Below are 8,948 nucleotides of genomic sequence, written 5' to 3' on the forward strand. Positions count from 1 at the left end.
CTTGACTAGTTTCTACTGCAGGTCAAAATTTTCTGAAAACCTTTTCTGTTTTTTTTTAAGAAATGGTTTTGCATTAAACATTCAATAAAACATCTAAACCTCTGTTAATCTCAATAAGAGCTTGCATGTGTAGATTTATGTTGTCTAAAACATCCAGGTAATAAAATAATGTTCAAACAAACTCTTTATTAACCATCACTGGACTAAAAACAAGTTAACACATGGTTCAGTGTTTATCTAAACACAGGAAGTTACTCTGGCAAATACACACCTACTAGCTTAGAAATCTAGACGCACCCTTCCCGGCAGGAAATCTAATATGCCGCAAGTGTAGTCTAGTAACTCTCAATACACTTCTGAGCAGTAAAAAACAAAATCTGGTTAGGTCAATCACATCATGTATAGAGTTGGTGGGTGGGCTTAACATAATGACAAAGAAAAGAACGGCACTGAAGTCATTCTTAAGAAGGAAGATGTGTTTGGAGTCTTGCCGACCGGATACAGCGAAGTTTAATCTGTCAACTAGCTCTGCCTCACATTGCTCTGGTTGGTGTAGCGCTATCCTATCGCGTGCAGAGGGAGTTTAAAAAGACAACCGTTTATCCGCCCCTCGGATTGAGCTGTCAATGGTGAGTTCCCAGACCAAACATCTTGATGTGGGTCTGGCTTGTCAGGCTAACGACCTACAATACAAGTGGTTAAATGGGCTTACAGAGGCTGTCAGAGAGATTAAACGTCATCACGCAAAGAATTTTCACAAAGAAAATTATGCCATTTTGTTCTCGTAGCCCTGGTTTGGGAGTTCTCACAGTTTTTTCTCGACACATTGCCTGAGCAGAACTATTTTCTTGCGGGTGACCGAAAACTTTTGTGTGATTGGTCATACATTTAAAGTGGGCAGGGTTAATGCGGAGAAAAACAGATGATCGGCACCTGCTTTTCTCGTGAAGTATGAATGTACTGGCCAGAACAAACTTTGTTCTTGTTCTTGCCACCTTGAGAAAATGAACAAATTTCTTTGTTCTTGCGGAGTATGTTCCAAGCTTTAAGCTGTGGCTGAGTAGTTTTTCTGTTTCTCTTTCCTTCAGTCATTCTGCTCATTATCACCAGGTGTCTTCAATAATCAAACAATCATCACTCATCAAATCATCAAATATCTAATTAACTCTTAAACTGCGTCCCATATGAACCATATAGTTATGCCGCCTTCATGTGCTATCAGAAATTTGATAATTCCCACTTCTGAAGATTACGAGCTCATCTCATTAAAATGTTAAAATAGAAGGGCATTCATGTGCAATTTTTACCTAGGAAACTCGAATTTACAATAATTCCTAGAGCACATGAATGCAGCATAAATTCAACACCAGGAAATTTACTGTTTTAGCCCAATCTAGTTATTCAGCCCCACCGTGAAAAACAAAACCATGGCGTTTTAAAGCAACAACCAGTAAATATGTTAATTTACCATCACATATAACCTGAACTCACAGTTGATTAACCCAAACCTTGCTTACTCGAGGTATGCTGGATCCAAAAATGAGTCGGGAAGTAAGTTCAGAAAACTTGGAGTATGTTGCCGGTTAACTTAGAAGACATTCTCAACAGAGACAAATCGATGATTCAGCATGGAAACAGATGCTAAGATAAAGTGCACAATTCCCCTTCCTCTTCTTCTTTTGTTTAGTGGTGAGTTACACAACCGACTTAGTGCACATCAACCTATTTGGCAGTCCTTCTTTCCATGTCTTCGTTTAATAAGTAATCCTTGTTCACTGAAAATAAGGATTATATTGTTTGTTTGATGATAATTAATTAAATGCAGATCCACGTGTGAGATGACAATAAAATAAATAATAAACATATTTGAATTGCATTAACATTTAAACTTGTTTTTAATTAATTTTTTTATTCTAATTCTTTAAAGTGAATATATAATATTGTATATTATAAAACTGAAACAATTTTGGTTATATTAATAACTTATTAATATCTTATTATGTTCAGAGAGTGAGTTGTCATGGTTACTTACATCCCCTGAAAGTTACTTCCATTTTTGGAACCGAAAGTTGAGGCTATCTGTTAACTTACACGGGTATGTCACATAACCTGCTTTCTGGAATACCCCCTGCTTCTATTCCATTGGCTTGGTCAGACAACAGTTCCAAAATATATGCCTGTAGTACAATTTCCAATGACACGCTGTATACATACATTTAGACCACTCAAATTAGTGATTGCTATCAGGATGTGAAAAGCCTTTCACACTGCCTTTAATGGTGAGAAATTTGTTTACGGTGCATTTCTAAGAAACATCTTGTGTTATGTATGTAACCTCTGTTCCCTGAGCATCAAGAATGCATATGGGGAATGCCAACAGTGTGGCAGGTGTCTGAACACGACATCCTCAATAAACCTGTCTCCGGCATGATGACTCCAATCTTTCGAATAATTTCATGAATATCTTTATCTAATATGACTTCTGAACTGTAAGTTTGCCAGATTTATAATTGTGGTGAGGTGGACGAGCGAGAGACATGGGAGGAGCGAGCGAGACCGGGGAGTGATTGCGAAAGAGCGTCACCTGCAAGCCACATCGGTCTCAAGTCCTCTCATGAGAGAGATCCGAGGCATATAAGGACGAGTGACACCAGGTAAGAACGAGAGAGGACCAGGCCTGGATTTGAGATGTGTTTTGTTTATATTTTATTATGTGTGTGCGGGCAGCATTGATGACTGCTCTGTCAAGCCCTCGTCGTCAGTGAGGAACCTGGGTGTGCTCTTTGATACCAATCTTTCATTTGAAAGCCACGTTTCTAGCATCTGTAAAACCGCATTCTACCATCTTAAAAATATATCTAAATTACGGCACATGCTTTCAATGCAAAACGCTGAACAGTTAGTACATGCGTTCATGAGCTCAAGGCTAGATTATTGTAATGTTCTACTGGGTGGTTGCCCTGCTTGCTTAATAAACAAACTCCAGCTGGTCCAAAATGCAGCAGCTAGAGTTCTTACTAGAACCAGGAAGTATGATCATATTAGTCCAGTTCTGTCAACACTGCATTGGCTCCCTATTAAACATTGCATACATTTTAAAATCTTGCTTATTACTTACAAAGCACTAAATGGTTTAGCTCCCCAGTACTTAAGCGAGCTCTTAACACATTATACTCCATCACGTCTATTGCGGTCTCAAAACTCTGGCCAGTTGATAATACCTAGAATATCTAAATCAACTGCAGGCGGTCGATCCTTTTCCTATTTAGCTACTAAACTCTGGAATAGTCTTCCTAGCATTGTTCGGGAAGCAGACACACTCTGTCAGTGTAAATCTAGACTAAAAACAAATCTCTGTTCTATGGCATACACATAGAACATTTTTAACTTTCATTATTCAAATCAATTGACTGATTGTTAGGCTGCATTAACTAGGTCAGCCGGAACTGGGAACACTTCCCATAACACCTGATGTACTCGTTACATCATAAAAAGAGTGGCATCTACGCTAATGTTAGTCTCTCTGTTTATCCCGAGGTTTATCCCGGAACCGGGGCGTGTCCGGATTGGATGGTGGACCTGCGTCTGGACATGACCAGCTCATCGTGGAGTGTCTGCTGAGCTGTGTCAATTGGTGTCTCCTCTGAATTTGCCTCACCGGCACATCATGCTCAAAAAACCCGTCTCAGGCGCAATAATTCCGATCTTTCATGTATTCATACTCTTGTGTAATCGACGACCCATCCTAACTAAACCCGTCTCTTCCGGGATACCCTGAAATTTTGAATATTCTGATCTAATATGATTTCTGACCTGTAAGGTTGCCAGAATAATAATCTTACACGGTGTGTTAATAGGCCAGAGGAGAACTGGCACCTGAGTCTGGTTTCTCCCAAGGTTTATTTTTCTCCATCAGGCCCTGATGGAGTTTTGGTTCCTTGCCACTGTCGCCTTTGGCTTGGCTTGCTCAGTTGGGGACACTAAAAATATGATCAAAGTTATTCAACTAATTATTCAAATAAAATTTATGAATTAGGTTTTAATTAATTCTATAAACTATAATACAGATCTGCCAACATTGTCGCTATATGATAAATTAAACAAAAGCTGATAACATCACTGTTTTCTCCAGAACGACTGTACAGCCAAATCTAATTTTGTTGCAATATTACCCTGTTTGACACTGTGAAGCTGCTTTGACACAATCGTGATTGTAAAAGCGCTATATAAACGTTGATTGATTGATTGATTGAAATGCTCTGTGTGTATCTGTGCAAGCGCTCTGTGAAAAGTGTCATTGATGTATTTTTACAAAATGTTTGTGAAGCGCTGATCATAGTAGCCAATCATAGACATATTTGATGAGCGTGTGAGCACAATGGCCAGTCAGAGGTGTTTATGATTCTGCTCAACAGCGCTCAAAGCGTCATATTTTTTAAATTTCAGTACCGATTTAGTATCGCGGTCAGTACATTTGACAACACTAGCCTACTAGTTGACAAGGTTTCTGCTACTGAAGCCGACATCATTGGGAAGTATACTCACATCAACATCCTCCAACATCCTCCACAGGAGGCTTCTCAAGGCTAACTACCTGGTTGCCACTGTTGTGCTTATCCCCCCAAACATTGCGACTCACTCGCAAAGAGGCCTACTGAAGCCTACTACCTGTCCTGGAGTCTACTGCCCGAACTAGCAGCTCACAGCCAGCTGGCCTGATACGGCCTAACATATGGGGCTGGTCTGTCTCAGACACCTATTGAGGCCTACTGTGTGATGGTGCAGTCTCACCGGCAGCGCCTACTAGCCTGGAACCTAATCACATTGCCCACAGCAGTGTACTCGACAAAAAACACCCTGGACCCTCTAAGCGAGGGAAGTACAACTTGCGCTACCCACCTCCATGGAGGCAAAAAATGTTCCTCTTATAGCGGCCTAGCCACGTGCGAGGGTGTCAGCCATAGCAATGCTCTCACTTCAAAGAAAGTGTACTACCAAACCATTATAAAACAGGTCTAGAAGTGCTGCTCAACCCGAGCCATGAGCGAATCAGAATGATACAGAGCTAGGAGTGGGGTACTTTAAATATATGTGACCCGTCATGGAAACCAGGGACACAAGTCGGCAGCACAACTTTCGCGCAAAATGCGAAAGAAGCATTTTTTTTTTTTCAAATTTTGTGATTTTCATTTTTTTGCTGAATCTGTTAGTTGAGATCACGAAGAAGCCTCTCCGTTTTTGAGAAAGCAGTATTGGTGTATTTAAAAGCATACATTTTGAGGTTGAAATCAGCTTGTTTTTGGAGATTCTAGCACGCAGTAGGGGCGTGTCATTGTCTGTGTGTATTTCCATACGGGATAAGCCGGCTTTTGTTTCTTTTGTTATTGTCCCCACCCTCCGAGCGAAGCGTGGCTACTTATTATGCAGCGCTCTGGCCGGCTCTAGCTGATATCAAAATTCAATGAAGATGGACGCCGCAAAGATGATCACAGACGAGCTGAACCATGGCTGTTACACCGAAAATGTTTCGAAGTACTTTTTCGACAAGCCGGATGCTTATGAACAAGCGCTCACAGATTCTGAAGAAGATCAGAGCGACGATGAAAGCGGCATAATAAGACTGTATAATTCCCCTAATCTACAACTGAGCGAAGATGAAGACGAGGAAAAATGTATCAGACTGGCGTCAGACGAGTTGGACCGTAAGATATCAGAGGCTATATCGATAGTAACATTTGATGGGGATAAAGACAGCGAAATGGGGAAAATCCGTAACTTTGACTGTAAATGCTACACGAGGAGAAAAGAGAACTCTCTGCATGGGAGACAGTCCTGTAGCCATAAGCTATATAGCAGGACATGCAAATTATTGGACATTTAGAGGCAAACAGACACACAGTGCAAACTTCGGAGATGGTTACATCCACAAAGAAGACCCTGACAAAGAGAAAGTGTGCCCGAGTGACTTATTTCATTGGAGGCATCGAGATCTGCAAGAATACTTTTCTGTTTCTTATGGGGTGAGTTTCATTCTAAGAACACGTAGCCTACACGTGCATCTCATGTTTAGTCCATGTTTAGACCTTCCCATATCTACCTATTGTTATTAGCTAGCTCAGTTTTAATTGTAATCGTTAGCATCGTATCACTTGCCAAAAACCGCCATTACTATAATGGGCTTTTAGATGGTAATGTTAACATCTGCTATTAATTTGAATAATGCTTCAATTGCTTGAATTGACTGGTGTGAATGCGGTCCGATTTTTCCCGTTGCGTCTGTCGTTACTAGCAACCATGCAGCTTTACAGGGGGTATGGCTTATCTAAATGAGATGTAAATGAGCCCTATTGTCACTCTCAGCAGGTGAGAACAGGTGAGAACTGCAAAACTTTAGAGGCTGTTTTCTCTCGTTTAAACTTTTCTAAAGGTCTACATGCAGATGGCCACAACTTCTCTAAATATTATCAGATTTCCATGTGTTACACATCGTTGGAAAGCTTGGAGACTACACTTTCAGAACTATTTTGTGAATAACTCAAAATGCCCCAGAACCGACTTGTGTCCCTACTTTCCGTGACTGGTCACATATCCAGCCTTATCAAGGGAGTACTGCCACCTGGCCATGATATATATCTAAGGCCAGGGCCTGCCAAAAACTGTCTGTCAAAAACTTGCTCTGGAAGGTGGGGTCCTAGCAACATATTCCCTTCATGTATAAGCGAAAGGCGACCTGACCCTGCCCCACGACCACTGGCTAAGTCGCCACTGGCTAAATTCTGCTCAACACCAACCTGCATTACTAAGAAACCCCAGAATGCAAAGAAGGGGGCAGGCCCTGGTCGGACGACTCTCAACTGAGAAGAGACTAACATTAGAGATGCTAAAAACCTATATTCACTTAGTGAAGAGCCCGGGGGCGACAGCACTTATTTTCCAAGTGAAACGCCACCTTCATCCCAGCAAATGCTGGCCTGCATACATAGATCTTTACCCGAGGTCTGATTGGGTGACAGCCTCACATGAGAGGAGGCACCTGGACAGGAAAGCTGCTAGCCCCACGGAGCTGGATATATATCTAACTGTAGTTCATGCATTAGTCTGAACCTACACTCTCTGAATAAAGACAGAGAGGAGATGCTAATGCTTTACCCTGAGGTGGCTACCACTCATCAGCCTATATTCTAGGAGAACATACACACACCTAGCCATTCACTACAGACTCACAAGAATGTGAAGTGTTTCCGGGTATCAAAACTACTCGCACACGGAGAAGGGATCTATTCACTGCGCACAGTGGGCCCGGCGGTGGCTCGTTCTCTATTACCAATACTAGCCCATCTGTTTTTTTCTTTTGTTTTTCTCTATAATCATTCTAATCACCTGACAGGGGAACTACAGGGCCCTAGTCAAATACCATCCGATGATCCAGCGATCTCCAAAGCCCTCTACAGGAAGCATAAAGTCTTATGACATATTAATACTGAGGGAACTGAGGGAATGAACAAGGCTAGAGTCTAGCGTGGCCTCGGGGGCGGACACCTATCCCAGCCCAATGCTGGTTCCGGGTTACCTCCTTGATGTCCTTACTGCGGGAGTCCCGCCTCTTCTGCACCCTGTTCCGCCAAGGAGGGGGGCACACGAAAGCTGACACTGGCTCGCTGGCCCTGACGCTGGTCCTCAGACTGTGATGGGCCAGGGCATCCCGTCTGCCTGGGTGCGGCCTCGGATCTCAGCAGAATAAATGATCTAAATGCCTCTGAGCACCTTCGCCTCTTTGAACTTTCCCACCACATCGACAGAGGTGACGAAGAGCTCAGAGGCCAAAACCAGTGCATCGAGGAGAAAGGATTTCTCTTTCTCCCGGATGTTTGCCAGGTTTAACCACAGATATCGCTCCATGGCCACCACAGCCACCATGGAACGACCGATGGTGACTGCTGTTTGTTTGGTGGCCCAGAGAGATAAATCAATGGTGCAGCGCAGCTTGGCCATCGCACCGGGGGTAGGCCCTCGCCCTGATCGAGATCATTCAGCAAGTCAGCCTGGTAGGCCTGCAACACCGTGTATAGATGGCAGGGTGGGAGCTCTCAATGTCGATGGCCTCCCGGAAGCGAGAGTTTGAAAATGTCTCGTCGATCGGTGGCATCGACACATACCCAGACTCAGCCAATTTCTCAACATCAGCAAAGTTGCCCATCTGATACCAAAAAATTCTGGGTGGAATGGAAGGCTCCCATGAGCTGGGGGGTTATGACCAGAGAGAAACTGATCATCAAGACGATTTGCACATGCAGGCTCTCTCCTAACGCGCTGTCACTGCAACTCCAGCCTGTGGGTAGTGCACTCCATAACATCCAACAGCTCCCCATAAACGGAGCCTGAGCCGAATCATCACAACCCTGCTCAGCCCTCCCTTGCTCGTGCGGAAGAGCCAGAGCTGACGAGGAGGAAAAAAAATCTGACTCCTCCCCCGTCAGCTGCCTCTCACGACCTGGCTCAACTACACCTCTCTCCAGACGATGAGCCAGGTCCATCTGAGAACCCCAGGACAATGGTCGCCTCTCGGCCTCAGCACCAGAGTGCTGGTTCTCAGATGCTGGACCCTCCTTTCTCAAGATGAGAGCCGGATGAGAGCGGAGCGTTCTCACTGGAAAACACTCGTAATTCACACAGAAGGCTCCTTCGAAAACCTCCCGTGCATGGTCTTTCCCCAGGCAGAAAACACAGAGAATGTGTGTGTCTTCAGGCATCAAAAACCTGGGACACGGGTCAGCGCACTTCCTGAAGCTGCGTTTCTTCTCTCTGCACTTCATTTCCTTGACATTTTGATTATTTAGTTAGACTCAGTACAAAACAGTCCCTGAAGATGAAAAACATAGTGTCATGTTTGCACGGCGCCTCTATATACTTCCTGGTTGCACTGTGATGATGTCAAGGGATGTCGCCGG

At 43.5% G+C, this 8,948-nt stretch overlaps 1 protein-coding gene across 2 annotated transcripts in view; it reads right to left on the bottom strand.

Moving 5' to 3' along the window:
• LOC137080929 (uncharacterized) overlaps positions 1-8,948 on the bottom strand; it is a 259,912-nt gene that overhangs the window by 22,202 nt on the left and 228,762 nt on the right. The gene's annotated exons all lie outside the window — the stretch shown is intronic.

Source organism: Pseudorasbora parva, chromosome 1, assembly GCF_024679245.1.
Source record: "Pseudorasbora parva isolate DD20220531a chromosome 1, ASM2467924v1, whole genome shotgun sequence".
Taxonomy (NCBI): domain Eukaryota; kingdom Metazoa; phylum Chordata; class Actinopteri; order Cypriniformes; family Gobionidae; genus Pseudorasbora; species Pseudorasbora parva.